This window comes from Eleutherodactylus coqui, chromosome 11 (assembly GCF_035609145.1).
Source record: "Eleutherodactylus coqui strain aEleCoq1 chromosome 11, aEleCoq1.hap1, whole genome shotgun sequence".
In the NCBI taxonomy this organism is placed as follows: Eukaryota; Metazoa; Chordata; class Amphibia; order Anura; family Eleutherodactylidae; genus Eleutherodactylus; species Eleutherodactylus coqui.
Window position 1 is genome coordinate 14,066,674 of NC_089847.1, and position 19,763 is coordinate 14,086,436.

Genomic DNA, 19,763 nt, shown 5'->3' on the forward strand with positions numbered 1-19,763 from the left:
TTCTTCAGCCCAGTGGATTTCATTTCTGGTTGTCTCCTGTTGCGGCTCGCCTCCGTTCTCCAATCCCGGCCGTTGCTAGATTTGGTTACTGGTGCTGAAAATGTGTTAACTAGACAATATCCACGGCTCGCTATCATTCAGATCTAACGTCACCCGTTGACAGTGAATGAGGAGGACCGCCCACTTGGCACATTTAGCGTGTGTTCGCACAGGGTGGAAATGCTGTTCTTACTTTTCCACTGTAGCCGCATCCATAGGAGCCTCAGTTACAGAGGAAACATCCCCCTGTACTGACAATAGTCACTGTCAGAGCTGATTGGGGTCTGCTAGGACCCTGCAGCTCTGCTGTAACAGGGGGCTCCCACCGGTCACATGATCACTGGGTCACATAGCGAAAAAAACACTTTGACTTTCACTCTAGTACATAATGTTCATTTAGCGCTATGTAATCAGTAAAGGAGAAGGCAGGAGTGGTTGAAAGATGCATATCCCTTCTCCTCCAAGTCCTCAGCTATGGCTGATTGATTGCAAGAGGAAAGGACTTAAAATCGGTGCAGATTCCGCTGCAGATGTCACAGGGAATCTTTCCACATCTTGTGATGAGATTTTCTGACCTTGTGCTGTATGATGGGGATTTTCTATGTGGAAGTTTCCCACGGGCATATTTGCGCTCTGTATTATATGTGCAATTGATTTCCAATAGGGTATGCAGACATGCGGTTTTCACGCTCTTGAAAATTGCTGCATGTTCTATTTTGGCTCCTTCCAACTCCTTCACCTACACCGCTGCCTGCATCCTAGAGACATAACTGGTTTGCAGCACCTCCGCCAATACTTATACACCTCCAGGCAAACCCAAGGCCCATGAGATCTGGGCACTGAAGAGCCTCTTCTGAGCCATTGCCAGCAATATGCGCCAGCACAATGTGGACTCATTTGCACCCCGCTGCATGTTGGTCCTACACTGACGTTGCATGCATGCAGACTGAGTGCTGTAGCCATCACTACAGCCCCCCAGAGCCTTTGGTGTGCACCTTGCTGTCCGCTTCTTCCACTGAGCCCATCCTGCAGTACAGTGTCGCTGGTCCTCACTACCATCCTGCAGAAGACAGTCTGTTCCAGCACACCTGTCCATATCTTGACCGCCGGCTGCACAGATCAGAGGGGATGTTAAACTACTTCTTGTCCCAGTGAGTGTGGACTCAGCCCTAAGGAAGTTTTGGGAACCTTTCACTAGGTTCAGCTAACTCCCAGATTGTTTTTAAGGTGTTGGGTTGGACCAGGTAGTCAGAGAAAAGGAAATACAGTCTTACAATTACAATCCATTATACTAATGTGGCCCTCAGTAGCCTTGCTAGACAGATTTTAAGTCAGTCAGAACCATGTGATTTGTCCACCTCCTTAAGCTTGTCACTACTGCAACACAGACCAGATGACAACCGTGACATTACATCAGCCGCATTGGGCTGTCACTTTCTCCGACATTCTTATTTTGTATGTCTTCTCTTTCAGAAAGTAGATGTAACATCAACTGCTCTTCCCTGTGCTATTGTGGGTTTAAAAGAATGCAGGCCATCTCTAAGCAGAGAGATTGTGAGCTTGTACGTAAATGAATTAGAGTTTCTAGCTCCAGATGAATTACATCCTAGGGTACTAAAGGCAGTAGCAGAGGTAAGTGAAGAGCCACTCACCATCATCTGTTCTCCAGAACTTTCAAAGAAGTCCCCGTCTGGGTGATATCTTGACTTTAGTAAAGCATTTGACAAAGTATCACATACCATACTAATTGAAAAAAATGACCAACTATGCGATTGACAAGGCAAGTGTTAGGTGGATTCACAACTTGAGTGATTGTATTCCAAGAGTGGTAATAAATGGCTGCACACCCGAGTGGAAGAATGTATCGAGTGGGGACAATAAGGCTGTCCTAGGTCCAGTGTTGGTCAACATTTTTATAAATGGTCTGGAGGAGAGAATTGATGGGAAACTGATCAAACTTGCCGATGACAGAAAGCTAGGAGGGATAGCCAACACTAGGGAAGAGAGAGTATACAAAAACAATCTAGAAACGCTTGAACAGTGGGCAGCGACTAACAGAATGGTATCTAACAATGAAAAATACAAAGTCCTACATCTGAGCAAGAAAAATGGGGGGGGGGGATGGAGAGCACATACAGAATGTGAGGAATCAGACTAAGCAGAAGCATGTGCGAAAAAGAATTGGGTATACTAATAGATCCCAGACTGAACATGAGTCAACAATGTGATGCAGCAGCCAAAAAGGCAAACAATTCTGGGATGTATTAAGAGAAGCATAGAGTCTAGATCACGTGAGGTAATTATCCCCCTCTACTCTTCCTTAGTCAGACCTCATCTGGAATACTGTGTCCAATTCTGGGCACCCCACTTTAAAAAAGACAAGCTGGAGCAAGTTCAGAGAAGAGTTCCCAAGATGGTGAGCAGTCTGCAAATCATGTCCTATGAGGACCGGTTAAAGGATCTGGGAATGTTTAGCTTGCAGAAGAGAAGGCTGAGAGGAGACTTAACAGCTGTCTACAAATATCTGAAGGGCTGTCACAGTGCAGAGGGATCAGCTCTATTCTCATCTGAACAAGGAAAGACTAGAAGCAATGTGAGGAAACTGAAAGGGAGGAGACACAAATTAGATATTGGTCCCTTACATTTCTACCATTCTGTGATTCTACATAAGATTGATGGTTTCCTGTAAGGGCCGTTGTTCCTCACCCCTGCTGGTAAAGTTGTGACTAACCAGTGTCCAGATCCACAAGTCAGCGCTCGGAACACGAAGCATCAATTAATTCTTTATTACTGTTACAAAACCACATAAGACATTTATAAAACAGACTCCGGACGACCTCCGCTTGACATCACGTGACCAATGCCAGATTACAGCGTCACGTTGACCCGTTGCTCCCTGCAAGATTCTGTGTGGATGATGCTTTTGCACACAGGTTGGTGAGCTGACCCTGAGGAGACAGGGTAGAAGCAGACAGTGTATGTAGACCAAGGTGATGGGAGGATTAAAGGGGCGTCTAGAGCTGAACTACTGGTGGCCTATCCAGAGAATAGTGCCAGTATGTCAGTCCTAGAAGATGCCTTTAATCACTAATGGAAACTTCTACACCTTCCTATAAGACCATGAAAGTGGTGAAGATGTGAAACAGCGAGTTCACCGTCAGTACATGAGAACATTCTTTACATCCAGAGGATGGCAGCCGCTCCTGATCCCTCACTTCACAGCTGAGATTTGCTACAGTTCTGTCTAGTCTACACTCATCCATCAGTGGCACAACCTCTCCTGACTTCTACAATGCAGGTAATGACGAGTATCAGACTGGGATCCAACACCGTATCCCAAACCAGATGTAACATTCTCACAGCTGAGGGTTTGCCAAGCAATAGGAAGGTTTTCATTCGCCTATAGCAAGCAGAGGTCTTAGATATGAGAAAGTTACAGGGATTGTCATGTGAGTTATAGTAATACAAGACTGGGGGACCGCTTTAATGTAGAGGTCTAACAGTCCTTAGTTACTACCGTAGTCCATGTATGCATCATGCGTGTCAGTATGAGGACCACCTACCACCAACGTGTGGATGTGCTGCACCGTGTCTTGTCTCAGCGTCTACACATTCAGGGACTCCAGGTCATCGTATGCTGATGATAAAGTCTGTAGGGAAAGAAGAAGTATTCTGTGAGGTCCCAACCTATAAATGAGTGCAGGATGAGGCTGGACCGGTCGTAGAGGTGGAGCGCACAGAACCTGGCAGATTACAGTATGGGCATTTGGGGCAGACACTCAAACCACCTCTAATGCCCCCAGGTCACCCAGTGGTGTCTTCATAGCAAGCTTCCTGCCACAGCACCACTCAGTCATGTGATCACCAGCAGCATCAGAGTCTGACTCCTCCCCTTTGTCGCCAGCACAAAGCAGGGGAGGTGTTGGGCTCTGAGGCTGCCAGGCGATTGCTGGCACTGCTGGCTAGAGCGGTATATTGCCATGTTTGGGGCACCATTACTATAAAGGTTGCATTCACATGTAGTTGATTTGGTGTAGATCTGCAGCAGACTTTATCCCTTTAATTGAAAGGGTGAAATCTGTTGCAGAGCCGCATCAAGATCTGCAGTTATTCTGTAAGTTTTGGTATGGATCCCGACAGACCGACACCTTTAGTTGTGGATTTTCCACTGCAGAAAATCTGCATAAAATCCACCACATGTGAACACACCCCAAGAGTCTGGATTGTGGAGCCCTTACTAGAGGGGACTAATTAAAGGTTTTATTGGAAACTATTCTATTACCACCCCCTTCCCCAAGTTGTGTGAAGAACCCAAGGTTAGAGCGCTAGTCAGCCACCACATGCAGGTCTGGTTGGCATGGGATACTAAAAGTCTTGGGATACTAAAAGTCAGGAACCCGTGCAGGATTCTTCGGAGCAACTGTTTGGGTGGACGATGGAGGATAAGGAATTGGCCCAATGTCATGAAAGACGTGGAGGGGGTAACAAATCTGTTCTGGGTAGCAAAACCCAGCACCATAATGGGGCCAGTTCTGACCTGTCCGGCTTCCTTTCTGCTATGCAGACCACTAGCCCAAGACAAGCTGTAGTCCCATTACCTGACCATCCACCAGTGGTATATGTACGAAAGGAAGGCCTTTATGTAGCGGGTCATCACTCAGCGACGAGGCAGTCCGGTTTCTTGTGGACCGGGTGACCAGACCGGTCATATTTCTAAAACCATAAGAGAAGTGCACCATTGCAAATACAAGGAGCAACCGCAACGCTCAGGGTATGTAGTCAGAGCTACCTTGAAGGTCTGGATCCAGCATTCCAGGAGGACGTTGACGTCATCTTTTTGGGAGCTTTACCGAGTGGAGTTACAGATATTGATCTATATACAGAGAAGACAACAGGTTACTACAGTCACGCAGAGGTTGTGGGAGACTAAACATGGCTGCCTTCTTCCAGAAACAGCGCCACTCCTCCATAGGCTCGTGGTATTGCAGTGACTCTGGGAAGGCGTTTTTTTCCTCTGCATTGGCCAGGAAAATTACTAAATAATTTAGCAATTATCGGATTGTAGGCTACACAAGCCTATTATAAAAGAGTGGGTCTGCAGCTACCACTAGGGGGCACTTCTTACATACAGTTTACATTGAACTGAAGTCTGTATGAGCAGCTCCCCCTAGTGGTGAAGGTTATACTTTAAAGGTTGTCCAGGCGCAAACTAGTGATGGCCATGTAGGCTAGGCCATCAACAGTAGATCAGCTGGGGTCAGCTGCCCAGGACCCTCACCAGTTAGTCGTTTCCTCGATTGGAGTGCATCTACCTGGTGAACAGTTAATGGCAGGGGTCCTGGGGGGTGGACCCCTACTGATCTACACCTGAGGCCTGTCCCAAGGCTAGGCCATCAATATTTTACAACTGAACAACACCTTTAGGGTCAGCAGCTCTAAGGATATAAGAGCCACCATGATCTAAGGCTTATGCACCAAAGTTTTGATTTGACATCAACAAGAGTTGATCCAAGATAAAGTAGAACAGCCTTGCACCCACACCGTTTAGCCTGTGATCTTGGTTCAATTTGATCCCCCGATTTTGGCGGATCAAACTGGCTGAACTTAGTTTAGCAGCTGAAATCTAAGATGGCTGACTCAGCCAATAAGCTTTTCCTGAGTTATGAGCTTACATCAAGCAGTTGCTGATGTAGTAGCCATGTTTTTACTATTGCCATGAGAGCTGGCAAGATCACCTGATTACAGTCACCAATCACCATGTAGGATACACTTCTAGTTTCAACCTTCAATCAGATCAAGTGAAATTGGTTTTGCAAGTTTTAGATCAGGAAGTGTTGGTGCAGAACATTCCTTAAACCAAGGTCAAGAACAGATGAGTTTAAACCCAGATCAACAGGGTGGTTGGCGCAACCGGCCCTGGAGAATTTAAAGGGGTTGTCCAGGATTAGATCAACATGTCTGCTTTCTTCCAAACAGCGCCACCCTCGTCCAAAGGGTTATGTGTTGTATTGCAGCTCAGCTAAATTGTAGTGAATGGGAGCTAAGTTGCAGTACTCAACAACTCAGGGACAAGGGTGGCACCAAGGTGGGAAGAAAGCAGCCATGATCTTTTAAACCCTGGACAATCCCTTTAATCTACAGAGGTTGTAGACCCAAAACAAGACAAAGTTGGATAAACATCAAGTGCTTCCCACTAGTTATAGCATCATCATATACTGCAGCAGATTATTGAGAGTGCTTTACTTGCCCGCGTGGCGGGGACGCAGTGTTATGCCCCTTTCACACTTGCGCCAGGGCTCTAGGGCTCCCCCTTCTTCCCATTATAGATATCGCACTGGTTCCCATCATACATATTAGGACATCAGTGAGTCATTGCAGAGTGCGAAAAGCTAATGCAAGAACTGATATAGCAGACACCCTGTAGTTGTACAGCCCAGCACCTCGGGGGTCAGTGCAGACCTTTCATTGGGTATTACCTTGGTAAAGATGTAGACGTCTTCCCTGTATATTTAGTCAGCGATATAAGAGATCAATCGGTGGATCAATCAAATGCACTGGATTACACAATTCCACTCACATTAGAGGCTTGGAATTACGTAATCCACTCGCACAAAACAGAAGGCAACATTCGCAACATAGAGCCCATTGCGCTCTATGGTCGCAGATATACCCACGGACCCCATACAATTACATTGTATATGGGCTGCAGGAACTCGCATCATCACTAAGCAACGACGCAGGAAATACAAGCAAAAAAGGTGTGCAGCGCATGACCATCTGTGTGAGTATACAGGTATACGCAGTAGATATGTGACCATACATAGGGCCACAGGCAGGCTCACAGCTGGGATCCGCTGCAGGCCTCTGCAAGTGGATACCACATACGGCGTTATTCAGACCGCTATCCATAATATATAATTTCCAAGAAGCCCCGGGAACGTTCACCTTCCTGCAGTTCCAGGAGCAGCTTGTTGAGTGCCTTCTTTGTGAGCTCACCGCACCTCAGCCAGCTTATGAACCCTCACAGAGCGCTACTTTTTACTCCCAATCCCTGCGGTAAAGAAATACTCCCACAAAAGCATGAGAGGAGGAGGGATACCCAGTTGTATTGCCCCATGAGCCCATCCCAACCAGGCCTCCATAATTACCCCTGTCTTCGGCTTACATTATTACTTTTATCTAAGATTTAGGGAATGCCAAAAAGGGCGCGGAGGGGGGGGGCGGATTATTTTTAGGGAGTCAATTTGTTTCTCCGCACAAGTGAGCAATGGGGCCTGGAATTTATTCAGTTGCGCCATGAAAATGGGTGATCCCGCCATTATAGGCCTAGTCATGTGTCCTATAAGTAGATTGGGGGATACAATGGGTATCTTTCTGAACATGGGACAAACGAGGGAATCCATTTTGGAGTGAAAGTCTTCATTCATATGTGTGCTGTACAAAAGAAACTGTTTTTAGATTGACAATTGTCAAAAACATGAAAATGTCTCCTTCAGCTTTGCTTAGATTTATTCAAAAACTATGGAATCAAAATTCGCAGTACACCCCTAGATGAATTCGTTAAGGGGTCTAGTTTTCAAAATGGGGTCAATTGTGGGGGTTCTCCATCATTTTGGCTGCTTCAAGCAAAATTTCTGTTCTGAAAGCCACAGGCTGCTCCTTCCATTTAGGGCCCTATTGTGCATAGAGACATATAGTTAGGGCCACAATGGGTATGGGTTTGTGAACACAGGAGAAACAAGGGTTTTCATTCTAGGGTGCGAGTCTTCATTCATATGTGTGCTGTACAAGGAAAAAACTTTTTAAAATGACACAATTTGCACAAAAATTAAAATCGTAATTTTTTCTTCTGCTTTGCATTCAAAAACTGTGGGGTCAAAATATGCAGTAGACCGATACATGAATTAATTAAGGAGTCTAGTTTTCAAAATGGAGTCATTTGTGGGGGTTCTCTATCGTTTTAGCCGCTCAAGGGCTCTACAAGTGGGTAATGGGACCTAAATCACCATCAAGCAAAATGTCTGTTCCGAAAGCCACCGGCTGCTCCTTTCCTTTTGGGCCCCGTTGTGCAAACAGACAAAATATTAGGGCCACAATGGGTATGTTTCTAAACATGGGACAAACACAATATCAGAATTATTTGCAAAACCTTTACGGAGTGTTTCCATAATAAAGAAACATCTATCAGATTTCCAAAAATTGGCTCCGTCACTAAGGCGCAAGCAGGCTTCATCACTACGATTTTAAATACATTTAATAGATGAAACAAGAACAAAAAAATAAATAAATGCCAACAAAACTAGTAATAACAGAGCATATTAGGTATCTGTAGAGTTTGGGTAAAAAGGGAAGGTAGAGGGTGCATGTTAATCCAGTGTGATTCATGAACAGTTCAGATAGATATTAGGGGAATCTCCTATACCAACCAAAGACAAGATTGTACAGGACCCGTAGAGCCACCTCCTTCTGTCCCCTTTACCCAAATCCTGTGGACAGGACCAGCATTGTCAGGGTAAGGTGGGGGCAAACTGGGCAACTGCCCAGGGATCCCAGCCACAAAAAGGCCCGCCTGCCTTAAGAGGCTGCCATTGTTTTTTGGCTGTTTTTCAGTCGCGTGTCCCCAGCAGCAATGGCTTCTTCCTAATAAAGATGCCTCTGCTTTCCTCCGCTGCAACTCCCCCACATTGAGGTTGGATGATCTCTCCACAGGCGGTGGTGCAAGTATGGATCAATGTGTTAAAATGTAATATGTCTGTGTATGCCCCGGTGTATGTATGTGAAATATATGTGTAAAAGCCGAACTTGTATGTCTTGTGATAACTTGGGGGCTGTTAGCTCATCAGATCGCCATCTTTCCTCCACCAGATGGATGGTTGTACACTAGTGAACCACATCCACGCCAGAAGTTTAGTACAAACTTAGTAAATCCATCCTGTACTGTGGCAAATCAACAGAACTCATAACACAATCTTCACAATGTTACCTTTTGTTGCAGTGTACACAAATCCATATAATTTCCTGGCCGGTTGTCTATCTTATAGACCTAGCGTCTCAATACAATATCACAATGTCCATATCTCATATCCATCCAGAGTGTCAGTCTAGGGGGGCGTCCTTCCATGTCAGATTTGTGATATTCAGTCAGAAGCAGAAGTTTTGTAACAGACCGCTCCCAGGTCCACTGAGCTTTGTTGGTCTGGAGGTTGTCTTTCCTCAACACATACCCACACTGGTGACAAATTATCAGACTAAACTAGAACACTTTCCCAAAAAGCCTGCTCTCAAGCACCCTACTGGCTAATTTCATCACTGCACTTCTTCAGTGTGCAGATGTAGGTTGTGGCAAGCCGGGGTTTCTTGCCTGCAGATTGCAAATCTCTCGGTCTGGACATCGGTGTATAAAGACTCAAGGAAACTTGACATCTTTAAAACTGGTACCTGCCAGCATTTATTACACATAGCAAAGCAAACTTGTATGGTACACAACACACACCTCAGGCTCTCAGTTCCTGATGCGGCATCTTCACGCCACCTCTCACTCTTCCACACTAGACCTCAGGCTTGCAGCCCTTTCAGCTTTGCTAAGCTGTCACTTCCCCCTGAGTAAGGTAGGAACTGCTCCTTTTATCTTATTTCATGCCACACCCATAGGTGTTTTCTTTCTGCAAGTATCAGAATGCCTGTCTAACACCATCTGCAGGCCATCCTGTACACTGCATTCCCATAATGTATGTGCACATGGGCTACTTCTGCTGCAAATTTTACACATTGGAAAATCTACTGTGAATCTTCACAGCCATCAGTGAGAATTTGCTGCAGATTTCATCCTTAAAATCCATAACGTATCAGCTCTGCTGCAGATTCCGTGAGGGATTTTCTACACCGCGTGGATGAGCTATTTTAAATCTCATCCACATGGCTTAAATAGTAAACACTGCGGAGTCACCATGTGGAAAATGTGCAACATTTATGGCCATGCAACCACATCCTAAGGGTATGTTTCTATGTGGCAGAAATGCTGCAAAAAAATGTTGTGGGAAATTCTGCAGCATTTCTGCATACAAACCTGTGTCAAAATCCACACCGTGAATAGAACTTATTGATTTTAATGGGTGCGCTCACATGAGCATATTTTATCTGCACACTTTGCTCACTCAGAAAAAAAAACAGCATGCTCTATTTTCCTGCACATTTGCACACCCAAAGTCCCCATAGAAGTCAATGGGGATGTGCAATTGTAATATGTTAAGATGTGTGAAACACTGCATAATTGTGTAAAAACAAAAACACAGACTAATTAGTAATTCAATTGGTGTGTCTTTGTTTGCTGTGTACAAATAAACATGCAACGTGGGTGCAAAAGTATAGAAAAATTATCAGATGAGCGCAAAAATGGCTTGCTCATGGTTCAAATATTTTGAGCTGAAGCACGCGCAAAAGCACGTTCACTCGTCTGAAGGAGCCCTTATACTGCAGATTAGTTGCAAATTTGCTGCAAATTTTCCCAATTGAGTTCAATGGAAATGTAAAAATCCACAATAAAGTCAAACTGTTGATATGCAGCAAAATCTGCAGGTAAGAGCTCATAAAAGCGTGGATACAATTATAGGTCAGCTATACGCTGTTTTTGTTTTTTTTTACACTGGTATACAATTGACTTTTTTGAGAAAGGCAAACAAATCAGTTCTGGCATTGTATTTATGATATTGGTTCTAATATCTTATCTACCAATATAAAATCAATCTTCTACATATAAACATGTCTATACATGTTCTAGAATGTTCCTAAAGGCAGTGGATGACATCACAATGGAGAGATGACATCACAATGCTGAGATGACATCACAAGGCAGTTATGACATCACAATGGCACAAGCCTTCTTATACAGATGCACGGGTCAGAATCCTTGCATTCACTTGCTGCAGCTAGCAGAGAATAAGTGAGAGCGTCAATCCATACGGATTTCTAGATTTTCTATATTTTCGCCTTTGTGATAAAATGAAGGCAAAAAAGAAGACCAACCATTTACAGGAAGAAGCTGATAAGATCGAGCACATTCCTGAAGAGAAGAACAATGGCCGTGATGGCCAGGACAAGCCAATTAAAGCTAAGAAACCAAGAAACAACCGGTTCTTAGCATGCTTGCGAAAAACCTGGGCAAGGTTTACTGGGTGTATAAGGTGCAGCACTACCATCCAAAAGGAGAGAAGTGCGGAAGTACTCCCAACACCCAGTGGAATAATCATGGAGGAGAAACTCCCAACATCCAGCGGGATAATCATGGAGGAGGAACTCCAAACACCCAGCGGGATAATTATGGGAGAGGAACTCCAAACACCCAGCGGGATAATCATGGAGGAGGAACTCCCAACACCCAGTGGGATAATTATGGGAGAGGAACTCCAAACACCCAGCGGGATAATCATGGAGGAGGAAATCCAAAGATCTATTGGTATTAATATGGAGAAGGAACTCCTAGAGCCCAGTGATACCAATATGGAGGAGGAACTCCCAGGATCCAGCATCAATATAGAGGACAGCAAAGGTAGGATACATGCAACTTCTCATATAAAAAAAAGATTATGGTTATAGTTACAGCCCCCACCCCACCCGTTTGTTACTGCCAAAAGGACCCCAATAATATAGGAAGTAACTGCAAGAGATATTGAGGGAGGGGACAAAGGGAAAGTGCAGTAAGGGAAGTGCTCGGGATTCTCTGGGTGTCATGATGAAAGTTGTAGTTTAACCTTTATAATGTAATGTATAATATGCTGCTGCAAAGGAAAAGTGGAAGAGCCACCCAAAACAATCCACCAGATTTCAGTTTTCACTTCAACAGTAAAAATGTGATCTGATTGGTTAATATGGGCAACTGCTCCATTCATCCTTTGTAAACTTTCTACGGTTAGTGAAGAGCAATTATGACATCATAGTAAATATGGAATGCTGCATACCAGCCCGGGATACAGTTATAAGCTAATAGGCCTTGGTATAAAACAACAGCCCCAATATGCAAATGCACAGTTCTCTGCCAATGTGGGTGATGGGGGCACAGTAGAGCTTATTTCCCTGGGAAATGTAAAACCTGCCACCAGTTACGTGTTCTCCTTGTCTCTTCTGATGCCCGGCTTCCACCTAAGCCTTCAAAAACATTATGGATTACAAACTGGAATTTGCTGACCAGAACAAAGAACAAGGTTATAATCTCCCTTTAACCCTTTAATGACTCAGTCTATTTTGATCTTAAGGACACAAATTTTTTTAGATTTTCATCTCCACTTTTCAAAAGCCATAATGTTTTTACTTTTCCATCAACATTTCTGTATGAGGACCTGTTGGCTGTTTTTATTTATAGGGTTTGCTGTGTGGGATAAAAGTGTTTACAATTTATATATAGTAGGGTTGTTATGGATGTGGTTATACCAAGCATAAGGCTTTTTAAATGAATTTCTTTAAACCAAAAAGGGAAAGTGCGCATAAAAAAATGTTATATTATTATTGACATGATGGTTTTGTAGAATTTGTTTTTCACATAAGGCCTGTTGTCAGTCATAGCCAGCTCCCACTGCGGATGGCGTGGGATCAGCTTTTGGGCCAGCACCATCCATATGATGTAAATGTATGTAATTTCACGTGAACTCCTTCCCACCCAGGATGTACATATCCATCCTGCGGCAGTGAGCGGTTCAAGTTAAATCATCACCACTAGGACGACTCTTTTTAGATTGGATCACTACGTGTTTTGCTACTGGCACCTATGAAAATTAAATGTAATATGATGTACCAGCCATTAAGATTAATGGCCCTCCCCATAATTCTTGGACATTTGGGTCCCCTGGAGCATTAAATGTTCCTCGTGTGTGAGAGCCCCTCTATAATGTCCATGTGCCCTAATAGGCCATACAAAGCAATGGGTGAGGTCTTATTTTGGAAAGTTCTCTAAGCCATCCACTTTATTATTCCTTAGTTATATCTCATTTATCCTTCATTATGTATAAAGCAGGCTTCAGGTTTCCTGATTTGACTCCTTATCATATAACTATACATTTTTTCTTTATAGCCAACATGTCACCTGAAGAGCAGGAAAAAGAGATCGATGTAGAGGAAAACCAAAACATCGAGACCAACAATGAGGAGGCAGAACTGGTGAAAGACAGCTTTGTGGAACAGGAAATACAAGCACAATACCAATGTCTTAATGACCTGATCCACATCCTGGAAGATTTGTGCGCCCAGTGCAATACTACTCAGTTGGAAATACGGGCAGAGTACAATCACATTAACGACCAAATCCAGAGCCTCGAAGATCTGGACATCCAGCACTATAATGCAGAGGATGCACAGAGTGGAGAAGAAAAACTGGAAGATATTGAAGAAGTAAAGATAAAGCACGTTGGAGAGAATGGAGAGAGCATAAGAGATAGCCAAAGAGCTTCTTATGAAATGCCAGGGCCCAGTAACTTCAACAGTAGAGGTAGGATATCCGGAAGTAGCTGGGAATGTTCATGGGAATTGTTTATAATCCTTTCAAATGTTATAATCTTTAACCATAGAAACACATAGATCCGCACAGGAGCTGCAGACACAAAACAATATTTAGGTCTTTGTTTAGGATTTTGCACTTTAGTGAATATAATGTCAGTTTTATGTTCCATGATCTGACTATATATGAATATGTGTTGCTGTGGGATAGCAATGAAGACTGTAATAATTCTTATACATATTAACATGTGTTCCTTTGTTTCCTATAAACAGACAATGAATCATCTAAAAGGAAGGAAAAGGACGATGATAAAGTGGAAAATACAGGCATAAGCATCAACACAGAGAGAGAAGAGTGTAGATTTGAGGAGTCAAGCAGCAATAGCACTTCTCTAGACGCGGAGCTGCACAAATCTACCAACACCTCTCAGAGCGGTAGTAGTGACTACAAATCTGATTCCTGCTCTCTAGGAGAGGAGGCATTAAATAAGCTCCCCAAATCTACCAACACCTCTCAGAGTTGCGGTAGCCATTATGAGGAACCCATACCAAGCAACAACTGTATGGAGAAACCCAAACAACCTGGCGAGGAAACACCTGCCACGGTACCCATAACATTACAGTCCTTTACATTCCATCGGACACTGGGAGAAGGAAGCTTTGGGAAAGTGTATTTGGCAAGAGACATCATTCGCAACGAATGTGTTGCCATTAAAGTTACAAACAAACAGTATTTCACGAGGCGTGCGCCCAATTTCGTAGAGCGCAATATCTTAAAACAAACCCACGTGAGCCCTCACCTGATTCACGGCCTGGCCGCCTTCCACACAGCAGAATGTGTCTATTATGTGATGGAATTGGCCACCAGAGGGGACCTGTTAACGTTTATGCGTAAGAACCGTCCTCTTGATCACACCACAATACAATTTATCATTTCAGAAGTGATCTGTGGCACACAGTTCATGCACACGAAAGGTGTCATACACCGGGACCTAAAACCAGCAAACATCCTTCTGTGCGCAGACGGCCATGTCAAAATAGCAGACTTTGGTATTGCTGCAAGGATGGATGCAAATGGAAGGATCAAAGGACGGTGGATAGGTACATTACAGTATATGGCCCCAGAAGTGGTGAGGTGCCAGGAATACGGACAAGGGGTAGACTATTTTGCCATAGGTGTAATACTGTATCAGATGTACACATATAAGGTTCCTTTCAATGGAAAAAATGCCAATGCCACTAAGCTTGCCATCCTCGAATATACTCCGCACTACCCAAAGTCACTGACTCCTGACACTCTGAACATCTTACAAGGACTGCTGCATAAAGATCAGCACCAGCGGCTAGGAGTAGAAGGAGACGTGAGGAAACATCCATATTTTTCCAACATCAATTGGGAAGATGTAGAAGCCAGGAGATTCGTACCACCGGCAATCATGACAGCGGCTTCTGTTAAACAGAATATAAAGCGAACTCTACGCTATAAGGAAAAACGGAACAAAATAAGCGCTGAAGAGCAGAAACTGTTCAAAGGATTTAGCTTTTTGTGTCCGGAGTGGTCTCATCAATATCATCCTACTGACACCATTGACACCATTGAGACCACATCTTGGATGGCCAACTTGTTTACCAGGAGGCCATTCAGGAAGAAAGTAAACTAAGTGCTCAACTTAGTGGTATATAGGATTTTCCTATATACCAGACGCATATATCTATATTACGCTCAAACAAACAATCAGGTTGAATCACACAACCCAAACAACCAAACAGGTTGCTAGAATTCTGAATCAGAACCAATGAGGTTGCTGGAATTGCTCCATAGTACTGAGCTTCAGCGTAATATAGATATATGCATACCAGACTTCACAACACCATTGAACATCCACCACTTAACATTCAGGTAGATTCGAGCTTCAACAACCCAGGGACTCATTCCGATCGCCATATTTGGGGTCAGGGAGGAATTTTCTCCCCTAACATGAGGACAAACCAACAATCCTCAGGGGTTTTTCGCCTTCCTCTGGGACAACATAGCAAGGAATTACAGGTTGAAATTGAAGAACTTCTTTCGACCTTACTTGCTATGTAACCATCTGAACGTCTCATCTACAATGTGGTGACAATCATAGAAGGAAGCTGCTAATGAAGAAAGCAGCTTCACCACCCATCGGACTTGACAGAAGGAAGCAGCTAAGATTGCAAACAGCTCCTTCACCCCCCGGACTTGACAAACAGAGGGCCCAAAGGCTGAACGAGGCATGTTGTTGGAATCCAGGAAAGTGTCACCTATGTGTGATCTTCACCTGCATTTCGTAAAATAACACAAAAGTAAGCCGATGTTGTAGGAATCCAGGAAAGCGTTACCTATGTGTGATCTTCACCTGCATTTCGAAAAATAACACAAAAGTAAGCCGATGTTGTAGGAATCCAGGAAAGCGTCACCTATGTGTGATCTTCACCTGCATTTCGAAAAGTAAGCCGAGGCCTGAAGAGCGGAATGACCATCATCTGCTCCTTTCCATTAACTGCATGATGGGAACATCTTTAACATCTTTCATTCATTAATAATAAATATATGTTAACATCTAGAGGGAATCTCTTTTCATTATTCCCCCATACAGAGGGGTGGTGCGTATATGATATAGTACACTATTTCAGTAAGCACGTACCTGCTTTCTGAATATTAAATCTGCACTGCTGATGGGCCGCATGCCTCGCCATTGGACATACACAGGACTTTCTTTTTTTTTCATCTGCAGCTTTTCCTGTGGAATCTGTCTGCAATGTCAATTGCGGACAGACCGCAGGTCAGACGGCTTACATTGACTTCAACGGAAGCCATGTGTGCAGGAACCACAGGAAAATGGAGCAATTTTCATCCGCATGAAGAATCATTTTTCCATAGCATGCTATGGAGGGTTATTGCTGAGGAACTCGGAGGTGGACCCCTACTCTGGATTCCACAGCAAAAATCCATCAATGTGCATGAGGTCTATTTCTTAAGGTATTGTTTTAGAATATTTAGTGAACTTGCGTGTCAGTGAGCTACAAACACTTACATGTGTAACTTATACAAGCTGTACATGTATTATTATATACAGGAGATACCCAGGTTATACCAGCATGCTCAATATCTCTATATATAGGAGATGTATAACTTATACCAGCTGTACATATATTATTATTATATACAGGAGATACCCAAGTTATACCAGCATGTTCCATAAAACTACTAACAACCACTTGCCTGTATGTATGTGTGTGAGTGATTCTTATGCTCCACCCCTGGTAACATCCTCGCTCTGTCCCCTGGTCATGCCATCGAAGGTCCTACAATATATATAAAACAAAAAGTCTGACTGACAGAAGAACAACACAGTTAGGGCTCTTGGAAGGGGAACACAAAAAAAAATGAGATTACAAATAAACCATTATTATCTCAAAAGACACAACTCAGCGGTCCTGACAGAACACACTGACCTACCGTCACCACAGAGATTCGGTGGGCTAAAGGACCTGTAGTGATGTTACTGCTATAGGAGAAGCCAGGCTGTGTGTGTGTGATGTGTGGGGATCATAATGCATGTACCATGCAGCAGAGCTGAGTGGCGCATTGCGCCACCAGAAACACTGGTACTATAATTTCTAACAACTCGACAGTCCTGACAGAACACACTGACCTACCTACACCACAGAGATCCGGTGGGCTGAAGGATCTGTGGTGATGTCACTGCTGTGGGAGGAACCAAGATGTGTTTGTCTGGTGTGGTAATCAAGCGACGTGTGTGTGATGTCCTACCAGAAACACTGGGACTATAATGTACTAATAATTACTAGTCACTATATATAGTAGATGTATAATTTATACCAGCTATACATATATAATTATATACAGCAGATACCCAGGTTATACCAGCATGGTCTATATCACTATATACAGGCGATGTATAACTTATATCAGCTGTACATATATAATTATATACAGGAGACACCCAGGTTATACCAGCATGTTCTATATCACTATATACAGAAGATGTATAACTTATATCAACTATACATATATAATTATATATAGGAGACACCTAGGTTATACCAGCATAGTCCATATTACTATATACAGGGGATGTATAACTTATACCAGCTGTACATATATAATTATATACAGGAGACACCCAGGTTATACCAGCATGGTCTATATCACTATATACAGAAGATGTATATCTTATATTAGCTGTACATATAGAATTATATACAGGTGATACCCAGGTTAAACCAGCATAGTCCATATCACTATATACAGGAGATGTATATCTTATACCAGCTGTACATATATAATTACCTACAGGAGATACCCAGGTTACACCAGCATGGTCGATATCACTATATACAGGAGATGTATAACTTATACCAGCTATAAATATGTAATTTTTTTCATGGCATTCGATGTGCAGGTTAAATAATTTACTAACTTTTTTTTCTTGGTCATTACAAATGCAGCGATATCGCGTGTGATTAATAAATATATATTTCTTTACATAGTAATGGGGGATAGGGGGGTTTCTGACAGGGATAGGTGAAGTTCTGATGTTTTTTTATTTTACTATTTCTTTTTAAACTGTTTAAACATTTTATTTTGGTCCCACTAGGGGACTTGAGTATCACCATATGTTATTATTCCTCTAATACACTTCCAGTGGCTGAGCCTCATAGACCACCATAGCTGGCAGACATGGAGGCCATATTCAAGCCTTTGGGTGACATTGCCTCCTCCCTCTGTCAACCTTTTTCCATGCCGTGGTATGCAAAGGGTTAAATAGTGTGAATCCGTGGTTTATTGGGTTCCCGCTGTTAGAGCAGGTGTCAGGCTGTTATCCAACAGCTGAGCATCCACTGTCCTTGGCATGAAACACTTGTCAAAAGACAATGCATCAGAATAAAGCCCCTTAATGGCCGCGGTCAAAAGACGTATGCGCTGTCATTTAGGAGTTAAATATCATGAAGGGATTAAAAAGAAATGTTAAAATAAGTGAAAAAAAATTAATTATTGGAAATAAAAGAATAAAAGTTCAAGAAAAAATTTTTCCAATTGATACAAAAAAATAAAAACATATTTGGAATAGCCGTGTCCGTAAAATTCCGATCTATGAAAGTAACTTCTTATTAATCCAGCATGGTGAACATCATCAGAAAAAAAACATTGCAGCATTGTACTTTTTAAGTCACCCTGTCTCCAAGAGGAAAATTAATAAAAAACTATCAAAAAGTCACATCAACTCCAACGTGATTCCAATAGTAACTACAGGACTTCTGCAAAAAATGACCCCCACACAACTGTCTCCAGTGAAAGTAAAATAGTTCTGTCTGTCAGGAGATGGCGGCCGATGCGTTGGAGGTGTTCAGTTATACGCGGCATGTAGAGAAGCACGGAGAACCCTTCTAGGGCCTGGAGCATTAAGGAAGATGCTTGACGAGAAGACCATCAACTTTAACCCGGAAGACACAAAGAATCAGAGTAAAGCCCAACTGATGAATGATAATACAGTCAGTAGGTAAATGGCCAGCAGTAAGGGTAAATAAAGCGTCGGGGGGCCGGGTGGTCTCCGCTCTCTAGGGAACACCATAGCGGACATCCATCACCATCAGCAACAAAACCCGCATGGCTTGTACTCACAGATTGTTGGAAAGGGTTTCAGATCTCATCTCCAATATTCCTGATTGGGGGCTACTTGATGCTGAAAACACCTATCAGCTCCAGAGAGCCCCTCACATATGTGTGATACAGGGTGTCACTGTCCCTACAAGGGCTCCCATGTCTATGCTGGGGACACTATGGGGGTCACTATTACTACCGGGCCCACTAAAGGGGTCGTTATTACTACTGGGGACACCATGGGGTGCTATTACTACTAGGCACACTATGGAGGTACAATTACTACTGGGGACACTATTACTACTAAGAAACTAAAAAGTCACCCGCACGGCTTACAAGATGACATGCAACAAAACATGCAACTGTTATACACCAAAACACTGAATGCCTTCAGTAAATCTGCCCAGTTGCACCCAGATGTGCCCATTTTACCAGCTACACCATGTGTGAGCGAGACCTCAGCGCTGTCGGAGGAGCCACGTACTTACGCGAGTCATCTTCAAGCCGTTAAGCTCAACTGACACAAGATGGCCCCGGGTTAGAACTCTGGACATTCCGTAGCTATGGTGATGTCATATGAGGTCTATGATGT

At 43.4% G+C, this 19,763-nt stretch overlaps 1 long non-coding RNA gene across 1 annotated transcript; it reads right to left on the minus strand.

Moving 5' to 3' along the window:
- Positions 1-2,810: 2,810 nt before the first annotated feature.
- Positions 2,811-5,164, minus strand: LOC136581853 (uncharacterized). The gene is made up of 3 exons (XR_010787089.1): positions 4,638-5,164; positions 3,603-3,689; positions 2,811-2,987 (listed from the first exon to the last, which is right to left on the minus strand). It is a non-coding gene; the product is annotated as an uncharacterized lncRNA (long non-coding RNA).
- Between the last annotated feature and the right edge of the window lie 14,599 nt (positions 5,165-19,763).